Here is a 20,375-nt window from a genome sequence, read left to right on the forward strand (position 1 = left end):
GAAGGTCAGAGGGATACAGTAAACCTGAAGTGTAGCATCGGAATCTATAACTAGTGTCACAGGAATGGTTCAAAACATAGTCAGTAAGAAGAGTCAGTCTTCTTGTACTTAAGTCGGCATTGTGCATTTTGTATTTAATTCCGATGCAATTTCTGTGTTTCATCGGCAATAAGACGGTCCAAGGGATATAGTATACCTGGAGTGAAGCATCTGAATCTATAACTAGTGTCACAGGAATGGTTCAAAACATAGAAAGTAAGAAGAGTCAGTCGTCTTGTACTTAAGTCGGCACTGTGTCTTTTCTATTTAATTCCGATGCAATTTCAGTGTTTCATCGTCAATAAGAAGGTCCAAGGGATACAGTAAACCAGGAGAGAAGCATCGGAATCTATAACTAGTGTCACAGGAATGGTTCAAAACATAGACAGTACTTATGTCGGCATTGTGCTTTTTCTATTTAATTCCTCTGCAATTTCTGCGTTTCATCGTCAATAAGAAGGTCCAAGGGATACAGTAAACCTGAAGTGTAGCATCGGAATCTATAACTAGTGTCACAGGAATGGTTCAAAACATAGTCAGTAAGAAGAGTCAGTCTTCTTGTACTTAAGTCGGCATTGTGCCTTTTGTATTTCTTTCCGATGCAATTTCTGTGTTTCATCGCCAATAAGAATTTCCAAGGGATACAATAAACCTGAAGTGAAGCATCGGAACCTATAACTAGTGTCACAGGAATGGTTCAAAACATAGTCAGTAAGAAGAGTCAGCCTCTTGTTCTTAAGTCGGCATTGTGCCATTTGTATTTAATTGCGATGCAATTTCTGTGTTTCATCGTCAATAAGAAGGTCAGAGGGATACAGTAAACCTGAAGTGAAGCATCGGAATCTATAAATAGTGTCACAGGTATGGTTCAAAACACAGTCAGTAAGAAGAGTCAGTCTTTTTGTACTTAAGTCGGCATTGTGCTTTTTGTATTTAATTCCGGTGTAATTTCTGTGTTTCATCGCTAATAAGAAGGTCAGAGGGATACAGTAAACCTGAAGTGAAGCATCGGAATCTATAACTAGTGACAAAGGTATGGTTCAAAACATAGTCAGTAAGAAGAGTCTATCTTTTTGTACTTAAGTCGGCATTGTGCAATTTGTATTTAATTCCGGTGTAATTTCTGTGTTTCATCGTCAATAAGAAGGTCAGAGGGATACAGTAAACCTGAAGTAAAGCATCGGAATCTATAACTAGTGTCACAGGAATGGTTCAAAACATAGTCAGTAAGAAGAGTCAATCTTCTTGTCCTTAAGTCGGCCTTATGCCTTTTGTATTTAATTCCCATGCAATTTCTGTGTTTCATCGCCAATATGAAGGTCCAAGGGATACAGTAAACCTGGAGTGAAGCATCGGAATCTATAACTGGTGTCGCAGGAATGGTTCAAAATATAGACAGTAAGAAGAGTCAGTCTTCTTGTACTTAAGTCGGCATTGTGCCTTCTTTATTTAATTCCGATGCAATTTCTGTGTTTCATCGACAATAAGAACGTCAGAGGGATACAGTAAACCTGAAGTGAAGCATCGGAATCTATAACTAGTGTCACAGGAATGGTTCAAAACATAGTCAGTAAGAAGAGTCAGTCTCTTGTACTTAAGTCGGCATTGTGCCTTTTGTATTTAATTCCGATGCAATTTCAGTGTTTCATCGTCAATAAGAAGGTCCAAGGGATACAGTAAAACTGAAGTCAAGCTTCGGAATCTATAACTAGTGTCACAGGAATGGTTCAAAACATAGACAGTAAGAAGTGTCAGTCTTCTTGTACTTAAGTCAGCATTGTGCCTTTTCTATTTAATTCCGATGCAATTTCTGTGTTTCATCGTCAATAAGAAGGTCAGAGGGATACAGTAAATCTGAACTGAAGCATCGGAATCTATAACTAGTGTCACAGGAATGGTTCAAAACATAGTCAGTAAGAAGAGTCAGTCTTCATGTACTTAAGTCGGCATTGTGCATTTTGTATTTAATTCCGATGCAATTTCTGTGTTTCATCGTCAATAACAAGGTCCAATGGATACAGTAAACCTGAAGTGAAGAATCGGAATCTATAACTAGTGTCACAGGAATGGTTCAAATCATTGTCAGTAATAAAAGTCAGCCTTCTTGTACTTAAGTCGGCACTATGCCTTTTCTATTTCATTCCGATGCAATTTCAGTGTTTCATCGTCAATAAGAAGGTACAAGGGATACAGTAAACCTGGAGTGAAGCATCGGAATCTATAACTAGTGTCACAGGAATGGTTCAAAGCATAGACAGTACTTAAGTCGGCATTGTGTCTTTTGTATTTAATTCCGATGCAATATCTGTGTTTCTTCGTCAACAAGAAGGTCCAAGTGATACAGTAAACCTGAAGCGAAGCATCGGAATTTATAACTAGTGTCACAGGAAAGGTTCAAATCATAGTCAGTAAGAAGAGTCAGTCTTCTTGTACTTAAGTCAGCATTGTGCCTTTTGTACTTAATTCCGATGCAATTTCTGTGTTTCATAGCCAATAAGAAGGTCCAAGGGATACAATAAACCTGAAGTGAAGCATCGGAATTTATAACTAGGGTCACAGGAATGGTTCAAAACATTGACAGTAAGAAGAGTCAGTCATCTTGTACTTAATTCGGTATTGTGCCTTTTGAATTTAATTCCGAAGAAATTTCTGTGTTTCATCGTCAATAAGGTCAGAGGGATACAGTAAAACTGAAGTTAAGCATCGGAGTCTATAACTAGTGTCACAGGAATGGTTCAGAATATAGCCAGTAAGAAGAGTCAGTCTTCTTGTACTAAAGTCGGCATTGTGCCTTTTCTATTTAATTCCGATGCAATTTCTGTGTTTCATCGTCAATAAGAAGGTCCAAGGGATGCAGAAAACCTGGAGTGAAGCATCGGAATCTTTACTAGTGTCACAGGAATGGTTCAAACATAGACAGTAAGAAGAGTCAGTCTTCTTGTACTTATGTCGGCATTGTGCCTTTCCTATTTAATTCCGATGCAATTTCTGTGTTTCATCGTCAATAAGAAGGTCAGAGGGATACAGTAAACCTGAAGTCAAGCATCGGAATCTATAACTAGTGTCACAGGTATGGTTCAAAACATAGACAGTAAAAAGTGTCAGTCTTCTTGTACTTAAGTCAGCATTGTGCCTTTTCTATTTAATTCCGATGCAATTTCTGTGTTTCATCGTCAATAAGAAGGTCAGAGGGATACAGTAAATCTGAACTGAAGCATCGGAATCTATAACTAGTGTCACAGGAATGGTTCAAAACATAGTCAGTAAGAAGAGTCAGTCTTCATGTACTTAAGTCGGCATTGTGCATTTTGTATTTAATTCCGATGCAATTTCTGTGTTTCATCGTCAATAACAAGGTCCAATGGATACTGTAAACCTGAAGTGAAGCATCGGAATCTATAACTAGTGTCACAGGAATGGTTCAAATCATTGTCAGTAATAAAAGTCAGCCTTCTTGTACTTAAGTCGGCACTATGCCCTTTCTATTTCATTCCGATGCAATTTCAGTGTTTCATCGTCAATAAGAAGGTACAAGGGATACAGTAAACCTGGAGTGAAGCATCGGAATCTATAACTAGTGTCACAGGAATGGTTCAAAGCATAGACAGTACTTAAGTCGGCATTGTGTCTTTTGTATTTAATTCCGATGCAAAATCTGTGTTTCTTCGTCAACAAGAAGGTCCAAGTGATACAGTAAACCTGAAGTGAAGCATCGGAATCTGTAACTAGTGTCACAGGAATGGTTCAAAACATAGTCAGTAAGAAGAGTCAGTCTTTTTGTACTTAAGTCGGCATTGTGCTTTGGTATTTCATTCCGATGCAATTTCTGTGTTTCATCGTCTATAAGAAGGTCCAAGGGATACAGTAAACCTGAAGTGAAGCATCGGAATCTATAACTAGTGTCACAGGATTGGTTGAAAGCATAGACAGTAAGAAGACTCAGTCTTCTTGTACTTAAGTCGGCATTGTGCCTTTTGTATTAAATTCCGATGCAATTTCTGTGTTTCATCGTCTATAAGAAGGTCCAAGGGATACAGTAAAACTGAAGTTAAGCATCGGAATCTATAACTAGTGTCGCAGGAATGGTTCAAAGCATAGACAGTAAGAAGTGTCAGTCTTCTTGTACGTAAGTCGGCATTGTGCTTTTTCTATTTAATTCCGATGCAAATTCTGTGTTTCATCGTCAATAAGGTCAGAGGGATACAGTAAACCTGAAGTGAAGGATCGGAATCTATAACTAGTGTCACAGGAATGGTTCAAAACATAGTCAGTAAGAAGAGTCAGTCTTCTTGTACTTATGTCGGCATAGTGCCTTCTGTATTGAATTCCGATGCACTTTCTGTGTTTCATCGTCAATAAGAAGGTAAGGGGGATACAGTAAACCTGAAATGAAGCATCGGAATTTATAACTAGTGTTACAGGAATGGTTCAAAACATAGTCAGTAAGAATAGTCAGTCTTTTTGTACTAAAGTCGGCATTGTGCCTTTTGTATTTAATTCCGATGCAATTTCTGTGTTTCATCGTCAATAAGAAGGAACGAAGGGATACAGTAAACCTGAAGTGAAGCATCGGAATCTATAACTAGTGGCACAGGAATGGTTCAAACATAGATAGTAAGAAGGGTCAGTCTTCTTGTACTTAAGTCGGCATTGTGCCTTTGGTATTTAATTCTGATGCAATTTCTGTGTTTCATCGTCAATAAGAAGGTCAGAGGGATACAGTAAACCTGAAGTGAAGCATCGGAATCTATAACTAGTGTCACAGGAATGGTTCAAAACATAGTCAGTAAGAAGAGTCGGTCTTCATGTACTTGAGTCGGCATTGTGCCTTTTGTATTTAATTCCGATGCAATTTCTGTGTTTCATCGTCAATAAGAAGGTACAAGGGATACAATAACCCTGAAGTGAAGCATCGGACTCTATAACTAGTGTCACAGGAATAGTTCAAAACATAGATAGTAGGAGGAGTCAGTCTTCATGTACTTAAGTCGGCATTGTGCCTTTTCTATTTAGTTCCGTTGCAATTTCTGTGTTTCATCGTCGATAAGAAGGTCCAAAGGATACAGTAAACCTGGACTGAAGCATAGGAATCTATAACTAGTGTCAATGGAATCGTGCTAAACATAGACAGTAAGAAGAGTCAGTCTACTTGTACTTAAGTCGGCATTGTGCGTTTTGTATTTATTTCCGATGCAATTTCTGAGTTTCATCGTCAATAAGAAGGTCAGAGGGATACATTCAACCTGAAGTGAAGCATCGGAATCTATAACTAGTGTCACAGGATTGGTTCAAAACATAGACAGTAAGAAGTGTCAGTCTTCTTGTACTCAAATCGGCATTGTGCCTTTTGTATACAATTCCGATGACATTTCTGTGTTTCATCGACAATAAGAAGGTCCAAGGGATACAGTTACTTAAAGTGAAGAATCTGAATTTATAACTAGTGTCACAGGAATGGTTCAAAACATAGTCAGTTAGGAAAGTCAGTCTTCTTGTCCTAAAGTCGACATTGTGCCTTTTGTATTTAATTCCAATGCAATTTCTGTGTTTCATCGTCAAAAAGAAGGTCAAAGGGATATAGTAAACCTGGAGTGAAGCATCGGAATCTGTAACTAGTGTTACAGGAATGGTTCAAAACATAGACAGTAAGGAGAGTCAGTCTTCATGTACCTAAGTCGTCATTGTGCCTTTTGTATATAATTCCGATGCAATTACTGTGTTTCATCGTCAATAAGAAGGTTCAACGGATACAGTAAACCAGAACTGAAGCATCGGAATCTATAACTAGTGTCACAGGAATTGTTCAAAACATAGTCAGTAAGAAGAGTCAGCCTTCATGTACTTAAGTCGGCATTTTGCCTTTTGTATTCAATTCCGATGCAATTTCAGTGTTTCATCGTCTATAAGAAGGTGCAAGGGATCCAGTAAACCTGGAGTGAAGCATCGGAATCTATAACAAGTGTCAATGGAATGGTTCGAAACATAGACAGTAAGAAGAGTCATTCTTCTTGTACTTAGGTCGGCATTGTGCCTTTTGTATTTAATTCCGGTGCAATTTCAGTGTTTCATCGTCAATAAGAAGGTCAGAGGGATACAGTAAACCTGAAGTGAAGCATCGGAATCTATAACTAGTGTCGCAGGAATGGTTCAAACATAGTCAGTAAGAAGAGTCAGTCTTCTTGTCCTTAAGTCGGCATTGTGCAATTTGTATTTAATTCCGATGCAATTTCAGTGTTTCATCGTCAATAAGAAGGTCCAATGTATACAGTAAACCTGAAGTGAAGCATCAGATACGTTAAACATGGAGTGTAGCATCGGAATCTACAACTAGTGTTACAGGAATGGTTCAAAACATAGACAGTAAGGAGAGTCAGTCTTCATGTACCTTAGTCGTCATTGTGCCTTTTGTATTTAATTCCGATGCAATTTCTATGTTTCATCGTCAATAAGAAGGTTCAACGGATACAGTAAACCTGAACTGAAGCATCGGAATCTATAACTAGTGTCACAGGAATGGTTCAAAACATAGTCAGTAAGAAGAGTCAGTCTTCATGTACATAAGTCGGCATTGTGCATTTTGTATATAATTCCAATGCAATTTCTGTGTTTCATCGTCAATAAGAAGGTCCAATGGATTCAGTAAACCTGAAGTGAAGCATCGGAATCTATAACTAGTGTCACAGGAATGGTTCAAATCATTGTCAGTAATAAAAGTCAGCCTTCTTGTACTTAAGTCGGCACTATGCCTTTTCTATTTCATTCCGATGCAATTTCAGTGTTTCATCGTCAATAAGAAGGTCCAAGGGATACAGTAAACCTGGAGTGAAGCATCGGAATCTATAACTAGTGTCACAGGAATGGTTCAAAGCATAGTACTTAAGTCGGCATTGTGTCTTTTGTTTTTAATTCCGATGCAATATGTGTGTATCTTCGTCAACAAGAAGGTCCAAGTGATACAGTAAACCTGAAGCGAAGCATCGGAATTTATAACTAGTGTCACAGGAAAGGTTCAAAACATAGTCAGTAAGAAGAGTCAGTCTTCTTGTACTTAAGTCAGCATTGTGCCTTTTGTACTTACTTCCGATGCAATTTCTGTGTTTCATAGCCAATAAGAAGGTCCAAGGGATACACTAAACCTGAAGTGAAGCATCGGAATTTATAACTAGGGTCACAGGAATGGTTCAAAACATTGACAGTAAGAAGAGTCAGTCATCTTGTACTTAATTCGGTATTGTGCCTTTTGACTTTAATTCCGAAGAAATTTCTGTGTTTCATCGTCATTAAGGACAGAGGGATACAGAAAACCTGAAGTGAAGCATCGGAATCTATAACTAGTGTCACAGAAATGGTTCATAACATAAACAGTATAACGAGTCAGTCTCTTGTACTTAAGTCAGCTTTGTGCCTTTTGTATTTATTTCCGATGCAATTTCTGTGTTTCATCGTCTATAAGTAGGTCCAAGGGATACAGTAAAACTGAAGTTAAGCATCGGAATCTATAACTAGTGTCACAGGAATGGTTTAAATCATAGCCAGTGAGAAGAGTCAGTCTTCTTGAACTAAAGTCGGCATTGTGCCTTTTCTATTTAATTCCGATGCAATTTCTGTGTTTCATCGTCAATAAGAAGGTCCAAGGGATGCAGTAAACCTGGAGTGAAGCATCGGAATCTTTAACTACTGTCACAGGAATGGTTCAAACATAGACAGTAAGAAGAGTCAGTCTTCTTGTACTTATGTCGGCATTGTGCCTTTTCTATTTAATTCCGATGCTATTTCTGTGTTTCATCGTCAATAAGAAGGTCAGAGTGATACAGTAAACCTGAAGTGTAGCATCGGAATCTATAACTAGTGTCACAGGAATGGTTCAAAACATAGTCAGTAAGAAGAGTCAGTCTTCTTGTACTTAAGTCGGCATTGTGCATTTTGTATTTAATTCCGATGCAATTTCTGTGTTTCATCGGCAATAAGACGGTCCAAGGGATATAGTATACCTGGAGTGAAGCATCTGAATCTATAACTAGTGTCACAGGAATGGTTCAAAAAATAGAAAGTAAGAAGAGTCAGTCGTCTTGTACTTAAGTCGGCACTGTGCCTTTTCTATTTAATTCCGATGCAATTTCAGTGTTTCATCGTCAATAAGAAGGTCCAAGGGATACAGTAAACCAGGAGAGAAGCATCGGAATCTATAACTAGTGTCACAGGAATGGTTCAAAACATAGACAGTACTTATGTCGGCATTGTGCTTTTTCTATTTAATTCCTCTGCAATTTCTGCGTTTCATCGTCAATAAGAAGGTCCAAGGGATACAGTAAACCTGAAGTGTAGCATCGGAATCTATAACTAGTGTCACAGGAATGGTTCAAAACATAGTCAGTAAGAAGAGTCAGTCTTCTTGTACTTAAGTCGGCATTGTGCCTTTTGTATTTCTTTCCGATGCAATTTCTGTGTTTCATCGCCAATAAGAATTTCCAAGGGATACAATAAACCTGAAGTGAAGCATCGGAATCTATAACTAGTGTCACAGGAATGGTTCAAAACATAGTCAGTAAGAAGAGTCAGCCTCTTGTTCTTAAGTCGGCATTGTGCCATTTGTATTTAATTCCGATGCAATTTCTGTGTTTCATCGTCAATAAGAAGGTCAGAGGGATACAGTAAACCTGAAGTGAAGCATCGGAATCTATAAATAGTGTCACAGGTATGGTTCAAAACACAGTCAGTAAGAAGAGTCAGTCTTTTTGTACTTAAGTCGGCATTGTGCTTTTTGTATTTAATTCCGGTGTAATTTCTGTGTTTCATCGCTAATAAGAAGGTCAGAGGGATACAGTAAACCTGAAGTGAAGCATCGGAATCTATAACTAGTGTCAAAGGTATGGTTCAAAACATAGTCAGTAAGAAGAGTCTATCTTTTTGTACTTAAGTCGGCATTGTGCCATTTGTATTTAATTCCGGTGTAATTTCTGTGTTTCATCGTCAATAAGAAGGTCAGAGGGATACAGTAAACCTGAAGTAAAGCATCGGAATCTATAACTACTGTCACAGGAATGGTTCAAAATCTAGTCAGTAAGAAGAGTCAATCTTCTTGTCCTTAAGTCGGCCTTATGCCTTTTGTATTTAATTCCCATGCAATTTCTGTGTTTCATCGCCAATATGAAGGTCCAAGGGATACAGTAAACCTGGAGTGAAGCATCGGAATCTATAACTGGTGTCGCAGGAATGGTTCAAAATATAGACAGTAAGAAGAGTCAGTCTTCTTGTACTTAAGTCGGCATTGTGCCTTCTTTATTTAATTCCGATGCAATTTCTGTGTTTCATCGACAATAAGAACGTCTGAGGGATACAGTAAACCTGAAGTGAAGCATCGGAATCTATAACTAGTGTCACAGGAATGGTTCAAAACATAGTCAGTAAGAAGAGTCAGTCTCTTGTACTTAAGTCGGCATTGTGCCTTTTGTATTTAATTCCGATGCAATTTCAGTGTTTCATCGTCAATAAGAAGGTCCAAGGGATACAGTAAAACTGAAGTCAAGCATCGGAATCTATAACTAGTGTCACAGGAATGGTTCAAAACATAGACAGTAAGAAGTGTCAGTCTTCTTGTACTTAAGTCAGCATTGTGCCTTTTCTATTTAATTCCGATGCAATTTCTGTGTTTCATCGTCAATAAGAAGGTCAGAGGGATACAGTAAATCTGAACTGAAGCATCGGAATCTATAACTAGTGTCACAGGAATGGTTCAAAACATAGTCAGTAAGAAGAGTCAGTCTTCATGTACTTAAGTCGGCATTGTGCATTTTGTATCTAATTCCGATGCAATATCTGTGTTTCATCGTCAATAACAAGGTCCAATGGATACAGTAAACCTGAAGTGAAGCATCGGAATCTATAACTAGTGTCACAGGAATGGTTCAAATCATTGTCAGTAATAAAAGTCAGCCTTCTTGTACTTAAGTCGGCACTATGCCTTTTCTATTTCATTCCGATGCAATTTCAGTGTTTCATCGTCAATAAGAAGGTACAAGGGATACAGTAAACCTGGAGTGAAGCATCGGAATCTATAACTAGTGTCACAGGAATGGTTCAAAGCATAGACAGTACTTAAGTCGGCATTGTGCTTTTTCTATTTAATTCCTCTGCAATTTCTGCGTTTCATCGTCAATAAAAAGGTCCAAGCGATACAGTAAACCTGAAGTGTAGCATCGGAATCTATAACTAGTGTCACAGGAATGGTTCAAAACATAGTCAGTAAGAAGAGTCAGTCTTCTTGTACTTAAGTCGGCATTGTGCCTTTTGTATTTCTTTCCGATGCAATTTCTGTGTTTCATCGCCAATAAGAATTTCCAAGGGATACAATAAACCTGAAGTGAAGCATCGGATCCTATAACTAGTGTCACAGGAATGGTTCAAAACATAGTCAGTAAGAAGAGTCAGTCTCTTGTTCTTAAGTCGGCATTGAGCCTTTTGTATTTAATTCCGATGCAAATTCTGTGTTTCATCGTCAATAAGAAGGTCAGAGGGATACAGTAAACCTGAAGTGAAGCATCGGAATCTATAACTAGTGTCACAGGAATGGTTCAGAACAAAGACAGCAGGAAGAGTCAGTCTTCTTGTACTTAAGTCGGCATTGTGCCTTGTGTATTGAATTCCGTTGCATTTGCTGTGTTTCGTCTTCAATAAGAAGGTCCAAGGGATACAGTAAACCTGAAGTGAAGCATCGGAATCTATAACTAGTGTCACAGGAATGGTTCAAAACATAGCTGGTAAGAAGAGTCAGTCTTAATGTACATAAGTCGGCATTGTGCCTTTTCTATTTAATTCCGATGCAATTTCTGTGTTTCATCGTCAATAAGAAGGTCCAAGGGATACAGTAAACCTGGAGTGAAGCATCGGAATCTATAACTAGTGTCACAGGAATGGTTCAAAACATAGACAGTAAGAAGAGTCAGTCTTCTTGTACTTATGTCGGATTTGTGCATTTTCTATTTAATTCCGATGCAATTTCTGTGTTTCATCGTCAATAAGAAGGTCCAAGGGATACAGTAAAATTGAAGTGGAGCATCAGAATCTATAACTAGTGTCGCAGGAATGGTTCTAAACATAGTCTGTAAGAAGAATCAGTCTTCTTGTCCTTATGTCGGCATTGTGCCTTTTGTATTTAATTCCGATGCAATTTCTCTGTTTCATCGTCAATAAGAAGGTCCAAGGGATACAGTAAACCTGGAGTGTAGCATCGGAATCTATAACTTGTGTCACAGAGACTGGTTCAAGGCATAGACAGCAAGATGAGTAGGTCTTCATGTACTTAAGTCGGCATTATGCCTTTCGTATTTAAATCCGATGCAATTTCTGTGTTTCATCGTCAATACGAAGGTCCAAGGGATACAGTAAACCTGAAGTGCAGCATCGGAATCTATACCTAGTGTCACAGGAATGGTTCAAACATAGTCAGTAAGAAGAGTCAGTCTTCTTGCACTTAAGGTGGCATTGTGCCTTTCCTATGTAATTCCAATGCAATTTCTGTGTTTCATCGTCAATAAGAAGGTCCAGGGGATGCAGTAAAGCTGGAGTGAAGCATCGGAATCTATAACTAATGTCAATGGAATGGTTATAAACATAGACAGTAAGAAGAGTCAGTCTTCTTGAACTGAAGTCGGCATTGTGCCTTTTGTATTTATTTCCCATGCAATTTCTGAGTTTCATCATAAATAAGAAGGTGAGAGGGATACAGTAAGCCTGAAGTGAAGCATCGGAATCTATAACTAGTGTCAATGGAATGGTTCAAAACATAGTCAGTAAGAAGAGTCAATCTTCTTGTCCTTAAGTCGGCCTTATGCCTTTTGTATTGAATTCCGTTGCATTTTCTATGTTTCATCGTCAATGAGAAGGTCCAAGGGATACAGTAAACCTGAAGTGAAGCATCGGAATCTATAACTAGTGACACAGGAATGGTTCAAAACATAGCCAGTAAGAAGAGTCAGTCTTCTTGTACTTAAGTCGGCATCGTGCCTTTTCTATTTAATTCCGATGCAATTTCTGTGTTTCATCGTCAATAAGAAGGTCAGAGTAATACAGTAAACCTGAAGTGGGGCATCGGAATCTTTAACTAGTGTCACAGGAATGGTTCAAATCAAAGTGTGTAAGAAGAATCAGTCTTCTTGTCCTTAAGTCGGCATTGTGCCTTTTGTATTTAATTCCGATGCAATTTCTCTGTTTCATCGTCAATAAGAAGGTCCAAGGGATACAGTAAACCTGGAGTGTAGCATCGGAATCTATAACTAGCGTCACAGAGACTGGTTCAAGGCATAGACAGTAAGATGAGTAGGTCTTCATGTACTTAAGTCGGCATTATGCCTTTCGTATTTAAATCCGATGCAATTTCTGTGTTTCATCGTCAATACGAAGGTCCAAGGGATACAGTAAACCTGAAGTGAAGCATCGGAATCTATACCTAGTGTCACAGGAATGGTTCAAACATAGTCAGTAAGAAGAGTCAGTGTTCTTGTACTTAAGTCGGCATTGTGCCTTTTCTATTTAATTCCAATGCAATTTCTGCGTTTCATCGTCGATAAGAAGGTCCAAAGGATACAGTAACCCTAGAGTGAAGCATCGGAATCTATAACTAGTGTCAATGGAATGGTTCTAAACATAGACAGTAGGAAGAGTCAGTCTTCTTGAACTTAAGTCCGCATTGTGCCTTTTGTATTTATTTCCGATGCAATTTCTGAGTTTCATCATTAATAAGAAGGTGAGAGGAATACAGTAAACCTGAAGTGAAGCATCGGAATCTATAACTAGTGTCACAGGAATGGTTCAAAACATAGTCAGTAAGAAGAGTCAATCTTTTTGTCCTTAAGTCGGCATTGTGTCTTTTGAATATAATTCCGATGCAATTTCTGTGTTTCATCGTCAATAAGAAGGTCCAAGGGATATAGTAAACCTGGAGTGATGCATCGGAATGTATAACTAGTGCCACAGGAGTGGTTCAAAACATAGAAACTAAGAAGAGTCAGGCTTCATATACTTAAGCCGGTATTGTGCCTATTGTATTTAATTCCGATGTAATTTCTGTGTTTCATCGTCAATAAAGTCAGAGGGAAACAGTAAACCTGAAGTCATGCATCGGAATCTATAACTAGTGTCACAGGAATGGCTCAAAACATAGACAGTAAGAAGAGTCAGTCTTTATGTACCTAAGTCGTCATTGTGCCTTTTGTATTTAATTCCGATGCAATTTCTGTGTTTCATCATCAATAAGAAGGTTCAACGGATACAGTAAACCTGAACTGAAGCATCGGAATCTATAACTAGTGTCACAGGAATGGTTCAAAACATATTCAGTAAGAAGAGTCAGTCTACATGTACTTAAGTCGGCATTGTGCCTTTTGTATTAAATTCCGATGCAATTTCTGTGTTCCATCGTCAATAAGAAGGTCCAATGGATACAGTAAACCTGAAGTGAAGCATCGGAATCCATAACTAGTGTCACAGGCATGGTTCAAACCATAGTCAGTAAGAAGAGTCAGTCTTCTTTTACTTAAGTCGGCACTGTGCCTTTTCTATTTAAGTCCGATACAATTTCAGTGTTTCATCGTCAATAAGAAGGTCCAAGGGATATAAAAAACCTGAAGTGACGCATCGGAATCTATAACTAGTGTCACAAGAAAGGTTCAAAACATAGTCAGTAAGAAGAGTCGGTCTTCATGTACTTAAAAGTCGGCATTGTGCCTATTGTATTTAATTCCGATGCAATTTCTGTGTTTCATTGTCAATACGAAGGTCCAAGGGATACAGTAAACCTGAAGTGAAGCATTGGAACCTATAACTAGTGTCACAGGAATGGTTCAAAACATAGTCAGTAAGAAGAGACAGTCTTCTTGTACTTAGGTCAGCATTGTGCCTTTTGTATTTAATTCCATTGCAATTTCTGTGTTTCACAGTCAATAAGAAGGTCCAAGGGAAACAGTAAAACTGAAGTCAACCATCGGAATCTATAACTAGTGTCACAGTAATGGTTCAAAACTTAGTCAGTAAGAAGAGTCCGTCTTCTTGTACTTAAGTCGGCATTGCGCCTTTTCTATTTAATTCCGATCCAATTTCTGTGCTTCATCGTCAATAAGAAGGTCCAAGGGATACGGTTAGACTGGAGTGAAGCATCGGAATCTATAACTAGTGTCACAGGAATGGTTCAAAACATAGACAGTAAGATGAAACAGTCTTCTTGTCCTTAAGTAGGCATTGGGGCTTTTGCATTTAATTCCGATGCAATTTCTGTGTTTCATCGTCAATAAGAAGGTCAGAGGGATACATTAAACCTGAAGTGAAGCATCGGAATCTATAACTGGTGCCACAGGAATGGTTCAAAACATAGTCAGTATAAAGAGTCAGTCTTTTTGTACGTAAGTCGGCAGTGTGCCTTCTCTATTTAATTCCGATACAATTGCAGTGTCTCATCGTCAATAAGAAGGTCCACGGGATACAGTGAACCTGAAGTGAAGCATCGGAATCTATAACTAGTGTCAATGGAATGGGTCAAAGCATAGTCAGTAAAAAGATACAGTTTTCTTGTCCTTAAGTCGGCCTTATGCCTTTTGTATTTAATTCCGATGCAATTTCTGTGTTTCATCGTCAATAAGATGGTCCAGGTATACATTAAACCTGGAGTGAATCATTGGAATTTATAACTAGTGTCACAGGAACGGTTCAAAATATATACAGTACTTAAGTCGGCATAGTGCCTTTTGTATTTAATTCCGATGCAGTTTCTGTGTTTCATCGTCAATAAGAAGGTCCAAGGGATATAAAAAAACCTGAAGTGAAGCATAGGAATCTATAACTAGTGTCACAGGAATGGTTCAAAACATAGTCAGTAAGAAGAATCGGTCTTCATGTACTTAAAAGTCGGCATTGTGCCTATTGTATTTAATTCCGATGCAATTTCTGTGTTTCATTGTCAATACGAAGGTCCAAGGGATACAGTAAACCTGAAGTGAAGCATTGGAACCTATAACTAGTGTCACAGGAATGGTTTAAAACATAGGCTGTGGGAAGAGTCAGTCTTCTTGTACTTAAGTCAGCATTGTGCCTTTTGTATTTAATTCCGATGCTATTTTTGTGTTACATCGTCAATAAGAAGGTCCAAGGGATACAGTAAACCTGAAGTGAAGCATCGGAATCTATAACTAGTGTCACAGGAATGGTTCAAAACATAGACAGTACTTAAGTCGGCATAGTGCCTTTTCTATTTAACTCCGATGCAATTTCTGTGCTTCATCGTCAATAAGAAGGTCCAAGGGATACGGTTAGCCTGGAGTGAAGCATAGGAAACTATAACTAGTGTCACAGGAATGGTTCAAAACATAGACAGTAAGATGTAACAGTCTTCTTGTCCTTAAGTAGGCATTGGGCCTTTTGCATTTAATTCCGATGCAATTTCTGTGTTTCATCGTCAATAAGAAGGTCAGAGGGGTACAGTAAACCTGAAGTGAAGCATCGGAATCTATAACTGGTGTCACAGGAATGGTTCAAAACATAGTCAGTATAAAGAGTCAGTCTTTTTGTACTTTAGTCGGCAGTGTGCCTTCTCTATTTAATTCCGATGCAATTGTAGTGTTTCATCGTCAATAAGAAGGTCCAAGGGATACAGTAAACCTGGAGTGAAGCATCGGACTCTATAACTAGTGTCAATGGAATGGTTCAAAACATAGACAGTAAGAAGAGTCAGTACTCTTGTACTTAAGTCGGCATTGTGCTTTTTGTATTCAATTCCGGTGCACTTTCTGTGTTTCATCGTCAATAAGAAGGTCAGACGGATACAGTAAACCTGAAGTGAAGCATTGGAATCTATAACTAGTGTCACAGGAATGGTTCAAAACATAGTCAGTAAGAAGAGTCAGTCTTCATGTACTTAAGTCGGCATTGTGCCTTTTGTATTTAATTCCGATGTAATTTCTGTGTTTCATCGCCAATAAGAAGGTCCAAGGGATACAGTAAACCCGAAGTGAAGCATCGGAATCTATAACTAGTGTCACAGGAATGGTTCAAAACATAGTCAGTAAGAAGAGTCAGTCTTCCTGCCCTTAAGTCGGCATTGTGCCTTTTGTATTTATTTCCGGTGCAATATCTGTGTTTCATCGTCAATAAGAAGGTCCAAAGGATACAGCAAACCTGGAGTGAAGCATCGGAATCTGTAACTAGTGTCACAGGGAATGATTCAAAACATAGGCAGTACTTAAGTCGGCATTGTGCCTTTTGTATTTAATTCCGATGCAATTTCTGTGTTTCATCGTCAATAAGAAGGTCCAAGGGATGCCGTAAACCTGAAGAGAAGCATCGGAATCTATAACTAGTGTCACAGGATTGGTTCAAAAGCAAAGACAGTAAGAAGAGACAGTCTTCTTGTACTTAAGTCGAAATTGTGCTTTTTGTATTTAATTCCGATGCATTTTCTGTGTTTCATCGTCAATAAGATGGTCCAAGTGAAACAGTAAACCTGAAGTGGATCAACAGAATCTATAACTAGTGTCACAGGAATGGTTCAAAACATAGTCAGTAAGAAGAGTCAGTCTTCTTGTACTTAAGTCGGCGTAGTGCCTTTTGTAATTAATTCCGACGCAATTTCTGTGCTTCATCGTCAATAAGAAGGTCCAAGGGATACAGTAAACCTGTAGTGAAGCATCGGAATCTATAACTAGTGTCACAGGAATGGTTCAAAACATAGACAGTAAGAGGATTCAGTCTTCTTGTACTTAAGTCGGAATTGTGCCTTTTGTAATTAATTCCGATGCAATTTCTGGATTTCATCGTCAATAAGAAGGTCAGAGGGATACAGTAAACCTGAATTGTAGCATCGGAATCAATAACTAGTGTTACAGGAATTGTTCATAGCTTAGTCAGTAAGAAGACTCAGTCTTCTTGTCCTTAAGTCGGCATTGTGCCTTTTGTATTTAATTCCGATGCAATTTCTGTGTTTCATCGGCAATAAGTAAGTCCAAGGGATACAGTAAACCTGTAGTGAAGCATCGGAGTGCATAACTAGTGTCACAGGAATTGTACAAAACTTACTCAGTAAGAAGTGTCGGTCTTCATGTACTTAAGTCGGCATTGTGCCTTTTGTATTTATTTCCGATGCAATTTCTGTGTTTCATCGTCAATACGAAGGTCCAAGGGATACAGTAAACCTGAAGTGAAGTATCGGAATCTATAACTAGTGTCACAGGAATGGTTCAAAACATAGACAGTAGGAAGAGTCAGTCTTCATGTACTTAAGTCGGCATTGTGCCTTTTGTATTTATTTCGGATGCAATTTCTGTGTTTCATCGTCAATAAGAAGGTCCAAGGGATTCAGTAAACCTGGAGTGAAGCATCGCAATCTATAACTCGTGTCACAGGAATGGTTCAAAACATAGACAGTACTTAAGTCGGCATTGTGCCTTTTGTATTTAATTCCGATGCAATTTCTGTGTTTCATCGTCAATAAGGAGGTCCAAAGGATACAGTAAACCTGAAGTGAAGCATCGGAATCTATAACTAGTGTCACAGGAATGGTTCAAAGCATAGTCAGTAAGAAGAGTCGGTCTTCATGTACTTAAGTCGGCATTGTGCCTTTTGTATTTAATTCCGATGCAATTTCTGTGTTTCATCGTCAATACGAAGCTCCAAGGGATACAGTGAACCTGAAGTGAAGCATCGGAATCTATAACTAGTGTCACAGGAATGGTTCAAAACATAGACAGTAAGAAGAGTCAGTCTTCTTGTACTTAAGTCGGCATTGTGCCTTTTCTATTTAATTCCGATACAATTTCTGTGTTTCATCGTCAATAAGAAGGTCCAAGGGATACAGTAAACCTGGAGTGAAGCATCGGAATCCATAACTAGTGTCACAGGAATGGTTCAAAACATAGACTGTAAGAAGATACAGTCTTCTTGTACTTAAGTCGGCATTGGGCCTATTGTATTTAATTACGATGCCATTTCTGTGTTTCATCGTCAATAAGAAGGTCAGAGGGATACAGTAAACCTGAAGTGTAGCATCGGAATCTATAAGTAGTGTCACAGGAATGGTTCAAAACATAGACAGTAAGAAGAGTCAGTCTCCTGTACTTAAGTCGGCATTGTGCCTTTTGTATTTAATTCCGATGCAATTTCTGTGTTTCATCGATAATAAGAAGGTCCAAGGGATACAGTAAAACTGAAGTTAAGCATCGGAATCTATAACTAGTGTCGCAGGAATGGTTCAAAATGTAGACAGTAAGAAGAGTCAGTCTTCTTGTACTTAAGTCGGCATTGTACCTTTTCTACTTAATTCCGATGCAATTCCTGTTTTTCATCGTCAATAAGAAGGTCCAAGGGATACAGTAAACCTGCAGTGAAGCATCGGAATCTATAACTAGTGTCACAGGAATGGTTCAAAACATAGACAGTAAGAAGAGTCAGTCTTGTTGTACTTAAGTCGGCATTGTGCCTTTTGTATTTAATTCCGGTGCAAATTCAGTGTTTCATCGGCATTAAGAAGGTCAGAGGGATACAGTAAACCTGAAGTGAAGCATCGGAATCTATAACTTGTGTCAAAAGAATGGATCAAAACATAGACAGTACTTATGTCGGCATTGTGCCTTTTGTATTTAATAACGATGCAATTTCTGTGTTTCGTCGTCAATAAGAAGGTCCAAGGGATACAGTAAACCTGAAGTGGAGCATCGGAATCTATAACTAGTGTCACAGGAATGGTTCAAAACATAGTCAGTATGAAGAGTCGGTCTTCATATACATAAGTCGGCATTGTGCCTTTTGTATTTAATTCCGATGCAATTTCTGTGTTTCATCGTCTATACGAATGTCCAAGGGATACAGTAACCCTGAAGTGAAGCATCGGAATTTATAGCTAGTGTCACAGGAATGGTTCAAAACATAGACAGTAGGAAGAGTCAGTCTTCTTGTACTTAAGTCGGCATTGTGCATTTTGTATTTAATTCCGATGCAATTTCTGTGCTTCATCGTCAATAAGAAGGTCCAAGGGATACAGTAAACCTGAAGTGAAGCATCGGAATTTATAAGTAGTGTCACTGGAATGGTTCAAAACATAGTCAGTAAGAAGAGTCAGTCTTTTCGTACTTAAGGCGGCATTGTGCCTTTTCTATTTATTTCCGATGCAATTTCTGTGTTTCATCGTCAAAAAGAACGTCAGAGGGATACAGTAAACGTGAAGTGAAGGATCGGAATCTATAACTAGTGTCACAGGAATGGTTCAAAGCATAGTCAGTAAGAAGAGTCAGTCTCTTTTACTAAAGTCGGCATTGTACCTTTTTGTATTTAATTCCGATGCAATTTCTGTGTTTCATCGTCAATAAGAAGGTCCAAGGGATACTGTAAAACTGAAGTCAAACATCGGAAACTATAGCTAGTGTTACAGGAATGGTTCAAAACATATACAGTAAGAAGGGTCAGTCTTCTTGTAATTAAGTCGGCATTGTGCCTTTTCTACTTAATTCCGATGCAATTTCAGTGTTTCATCGTCAATAAGAAGGTCATAGGGATAGAGTAAACCTGAAGTGAAGCATCGGAATCTATAACTAGTGACACAGGAATGGTTCAAAACATAGTCAGTAAGAAGAGTCAGTCTTCATGTACTTAAGTCGGCATTGTGCCTTTTGTATTTAATTCCGATGTAATTTCTGTGTTTCATCGCCAATAAGAAGGTCCAAGGGATACAGTAAACCCGAAGTGAAGCATCGGAATCTATAACTAGTGTCACAGGAATGGTTCAAAACATAGTCAGTAAGAAGAGTCAGTCTTCCTGCCCTTAAGCCGGCATTGTGCCTTTTGTATTTAATTCCGGTGCAATTTCTGTGTTTCATCGTCAATAAGAAGGTCCAAAGGATACAGTATACCTGGACTTAAGCATCGGAATCTATAACTGGTGTCACAGGGAATGGTTCAAAACATAGACAGTACTTAAGTCGGCATTGGGCCTTTTGTATTTAATTCCGATGCAATTTCTGTGTTTCATCGTCAATAAGAAGGTCCAAGGGGTGCCGTAAACCTGAAGAGAAGCATCGGAATCTGTAACTAGTGTCACAGGATTGGTTCAAAAGCAAAGACAGTAAGAAGAGACAGTCTTCTTGTACTTAAGTCGAAATTGTGCTTTTGTATTTAATTCCGATGCATTTTCTGTGTTTCATCGTCAATAAGATGGTCCAAGGGAAACAGTAAACCTGAAGTGGATCATCAGAATCTATAACTAGTGTCACAGGAATGGTTCAAAACATAGACAGTAAGAAGAGTCAGTCTTGTTGTACTTAAGTCGGCATTGTGCCTTTTGTATTTAATTCCGGTGCAAATTC

This window comes from Schistocerca americana, chromosome 3 (assembly GCF_021461395.2).
Source record: "Schistocerca americana isolate TAMUIC-IGC-003095 chromosome 3, iqSchAmer2.1, whole genome shotgun sequence".
NCBI lineage: Eukaryota > Metazoa > Arthropoda > Insecta > Orthoptera > Acrididae > Schistocerca > Schistocerca americana.